The sequence below is a fragment of the Perna viridis genome, chromosome 6, assembly GCF_037379345.1.
Source record: "Perna viridis isolate PV_CMFRI_1.1 ecotype Kerala chromosome 6, ASM3737934v1, whole genome shotgun sequence".
In the NCBI taxonomy this organism is placed as follows: domain Eukaryota; kingdom Metazoa; phylum Mollusca; class Bivalvia; order Mytilida; family Mytilidae; genus Perna; species Perna viridis.
Window position 1 is genome coordinate 27,364,167 of NC_142450.1, and position 4,945 is coordinate 27,369,111.

At 33.0% G+C, this 4,945-nt stretch overlaps 1 long non-coding RNA gene across 1 annotated transcript; it reads left to right on the forward strand.

Annotated features, from left to right (window-relative positions):
* Positions 1 to 297: 297 nt before the first annotated feature.
* Positions 298 to 3,678, forward strand: LOC148614323 (uncharacterized). Its single transcript, XR_015923189.1, has 3 exons — positions 298 to 502; positions 828 to 947; positions 2,444 to 3,678. It is a non-coding gene; the product is annotated as an uncharacterized LOC148614323 (long non-coding RNA).
* The last annotated feature ends 1,267 nt before the right edge of the window (positions 3,679 to 4,945 follow it).

Consider the following 4,945-nt stretch of genomic DNA (forward strand, 5'->3'; position numbering starts at 1 on the left):
TGTTAGAGTCACAGATCTTGAATAAATGTATTTTACATTGATAGGTAAATAAAGTTATATAAATTCTTTACCAAAAATACATATATATATATATATATATATATATATATATATATATATATATATATATATATATATATATATATATATATATATATATATATATATATATATATATATCAAAATATTTTCTTTTTAACAAGTGTTCAAAATCATCCTAAATTAAATAAAACAAACACAATTTCTTTTGAAATAACAAATATTTTTTTTTAAATATAAGGAGCCGTTGAAAAACAATATATATTAAGAGTTCAAAAGAGGTAATTTACATTAGGAATAGCAATACTTTTTTTTTTCAAACAATTGAAGTGATAGTACAATTAATACTGTATTCCTTTTACTTCCCTTTCACGTAGTCATTTATGTCTTGAAGGCAAAAACATTCATTATAGTCGACTCTCGAAGGCTCGAAATACAGTCTAATGAGAAGAATAACAATAAGGTTTGTTTTGCGCATGCATATTTGAATATAATATTTTTCATTTTTTTTATTAAAACTACTTGTTTCATTTTGGGAATGGCATTCAATCAGACATAAAAGCATTTGCTTTTTAATCGCCTGTTTTCAAGGAAATATTATCATGGCTATTCTCAATGCAATTACTTATTCTTGGTAGTTTCCAATATTTCTCAAAACCTGCATGATTAGACATAATAAAGAATTAACAAAATATGAATCTGGAAATTATTGTAATTTCCCAACAAAATTGCCTCCTGAAGTGTTAAACAGGACAATGTGGCTTTTAAATTTCTCTTCGATTTTTCAGAATACAACACCTGCTCCTTTATGGAAATTATGGCAGAACAGAAGTGATGCCTTGAAATTGTAGTATTTTGTTTAGTTCGTAAAATTTCTATAATCAGGTGGAATCATGGGACAAATAAAGGTATGTATGGATCACATCAACTGTTTTAAGGTTATAAAAAAGAGTCAGTGTTAAGTTTTATCAAGTGTATTGTTTCGGCAAAATTTACACTCAAACTGATGCGTTTTATATTTATTAGTTAGGTATTATCCGCGATGAACGTCGTACTAGTTTTGTAAGCTGTCGTTGTAATGCAAGCGTTCGTGATTTGGATCCAATGCAACTTCTATATCTATCTTTTTTTTCAGATTTGGGTCACAAAATTTTCGCTCGTAGGAATGTGATATACTTATATCGACCGATCGATGCACAACAATTCCTTTTGAGACAAATTTGGTTTAAAGGTCAATATCTTCCTCTCCCCAACACTTGGCTGATGTGTCAGATCTAACAACTGCAACAATGTCACTTTTAAACACACTGACAATTCCATATTCAAAAGATCGCCAAAATCCATCATCCAATTCAAAATTTGATCCTTTTGTTTCATTATGTATGCAATCAAACGACACAAATATCGAATTATATAGACTGAACACAATTGGGTAATGGACCTGGTTACCTTTGACAGTGTTCATGCGAATTCTATACAGTAATTCTTTATCAAATTTAATGTCAACATCAATAAAGAAGAGTAGAGATTCGTTGCTTAGTCTAGAAATCCCAATAGTTAGAGCGTCAGCCCTGGCAAAAGACTTATCTGTATAAATCACTTCTATGTTATGTTCCCTATGTTTTGCACGATGTTGTTCAATGATATCAATTAGCTTGGATGACTTATTCTGTTTGTCATTCATTAAACTGATGTGAAGTTCTGTTGCCTGGTGCGATTGTATACACACTTTTTCGTAGTTTTTCAATTCTTCCTGCAAGGGGCAATATGAAATGGAGGACGGTCTTTTTTGAATCATTTGGTGTTCCTTGTTCCTTCGAAGACACAAAGTTTAACTTATCGATATTGTTTGCAGTAAAAGGACTCTCTGTTACTTTGATTTCTTGAAAATGATGTCTTATTACCTCACGATGCCAATTTTTTACATTTGATTTTCGTTGTGAACATTTTCCATCAGAAAGATGCAGATCAATAATGTATTCAACAAAACGAAATGGGTTTATTCTTTTGTAAAGATACATTTTATTCATACGATTACAATTTTTGGAAGATTTCCTGTTATAATACTTTTTAATTTTGTTCATTACACCATTATTAACACCGTGACATCCATCAAATGTTCAATGTTTTTATTGTAAGAACGAGGATTGTTCAGATCTTTAATTCTTATTTCTGGCATAAAGTGCCACTTATAATCTTTTGATGTTTGAGAACCACGTATTGAGTATGAAATATTATATAGAGATTGGTTTGTTTTTTTGTTGGGGTTTAACGTCCGAGCAGCAATATTTCAGCTTTATTCAGACAATTATAGAGATTGGAAATCCTTTTTAAACGTATGACTGTATAACGATTTATCGATGTTTTGTATTTCTGTCAATAACCGACTCTCTCTTTCTTGTAGATGTATTATTTTTGATCTGTAAAAATAGCCATGGAGATCGTACTGCAACCTGGCATCTTTCACAGGATGTAGTGTGATTGCAGCATTAAAATCGATAGTTCCAAGAACGGACCTTTTAATTGGACTGTCAAAATTAACAAAAAAGGCGATCAACTATGGTGATATTAACAAATAACTTCATTATTTCCTCTCATGACTACCTTACGTTTTGAGTATTGGTGAATATATATAAGAATACATTTATAACAGATAAAGGTCGACGCTCATATTTGAAATTGTCACTATTATCGTTTAAGCAGAGCATGGATGTCTTTAATCTAAGGGAAATTTATCTTTATCGTTGTTTTTTTAAGCTAGCAGGAACTCTATCTAAGATCAGGGTAATGATTACAATTTCCGGAGACAAGTTTGCATTTAGTGACTTAAGTAAATACAATGGAACCTTTGCAGCGAGTTGATGATACTGAAATCAAAGAAGTTGATGTTGTACAAGAACTTCGTATAAAGCATGGGGATGGCAATGTTAAGTGTATTTGCAGAGCGAATTCTTAATGGTCTTACCTGCGATGACCGTGTACACAGCAACCCTGTAAATCTACGAACGCACCTTGATACTTCGATATCTTCATGTATTGATAATAAGTGCCTTTTACAGTATTCAATTTGTGGAACAAACATTCTTAACGCAGCGTTACAGAAAACCATTCACGCCCCTCTGCAACAGTAATAGCCATCTTTACCTAGAAATAGTTTGTCTCTTTCTTTTTTAATGCCAAGGCATGCACTGCCAATGAAATGAGGATTAGAGCTATTAACGGAACGTAAAAACAGTTCTAATTTTTCAGGTTTTAGATAAATATCGTCATCTACTCTCATAAACCATTGAAATTGATCAATGTAGTGGTCATACATATACTTTAACATCGATAATGACTTGTTTTGTAGAGGATATTGATCGTCAATATTTTCCCGGTTTGTGCATTGTATGTAAGTAACTTTCCGATGACGTATGGAAAATGGAAAGTTTTGGTAAGATAAAAGGGCTGCGAATAAGACACCAAAAAAAAAAACACTTGAAGAAAATGTCTTCTCGTCCGAAACAACATCGTTTATTTTTTCTGTATTGAGTATACTGTGTTTAACTAAAGACGGTGAACCTGAAAGTAAAATCTAAAAGAGTAATTAAGGGAACCAAGGTTATAGCGGTAATCAAAAGAATGTAATCCAGGGACAAAGACCAGACATGGAAAACAGACACACACAACAGAGAACATAAAGTAACTAAAATCATACATACAAAGTAACAAAAGTAAATTAGCAACTCGGACTCCACTAAAAACTGGGAGCATGGACCAGGTGCACCGGTAGGATAAGCGTCCTCTGCTTTTATAGAAACACCTGCCGAGTTGCTCATAAAAGTCAAGTCCGGGGTAGACAAACGAGGAAAGGAAAACTATGACCCGTTGAATACATCAGTTTTCATAGTACTGATGGATACACCATAACGATCCACGAGTTCATGATGAGGACCATAAAACTTCTGTAGTGATGACTTCAATCTTGTAGCAACATCACGCTGTTCCAGAAGCCTATTTGTTAGAGTTCTAGCGATATACAAAAAGTCTGCGTAGTTTCGGCAAGCTCTGGCATAACGTATGAGTTGTGATATGAACACTCCATATGCAGGAGGCGAAGGGATGTTACCACAGATGAAAGGAAAGTTAACAATTCTGAATGAAAAGTCAACACGTGTGGTCAATAGTTTTCCTTTACCATCGATTTCTAAGTGTAGGTCAAGAAATGAGGCTGACTTCACAGTGTCTGTAGTATCCTTTATCTCAAGTTCTTTTGGATAGATGCGATGTATCAAATCCCCGAAATTAGGATTGTTTAAAGATAATACGTCATCTAAATAGCGGAAACTGAGATTGAAGGATCTAGCCAAACGATATTCTTTCTTTCTGATCAGATCAGCTATAAAGTCAGCCTCATAAGAATGAAGGAATAGGTCAGCAAGTATAGGAGCACAATTTGTTCCCATTGGAATGCCAACCGTTTGTTGAAAAACACGTCCACCACACTGGACAAATATGTTGTCGATTAAAAATTCCAGCATTTTGTAAACATCTTCCTCTGTATATTTGGAAGAAGATTATTTCTTATAAAGTATGAGGAATCTCTACCAAGAACTATATATTTGTATCTAGGTGTACCATCTTTTTTGGAAAAACAACGATGTATAATGTTTTAAGTCTGGATTTTAACTGAGTATGGGGAATATACAGTGTTGAAAAATCATAGGTTTTAATGCTATTATATTCAGATAATAGTCTTGAACTGATTGCCTCCAAAAGATCTTTCGAATTTTTCAGGATCCACATTGAATTAATACCACTACGGGAGTAACAAGTGTTGTGGTAGGACTGTAGACCCTCTTTGACGGTTGTGAGTATAGAAGTTAAAAGTTTTGAAAGAGGTATGGTGGTACATTTTGGAGATCCA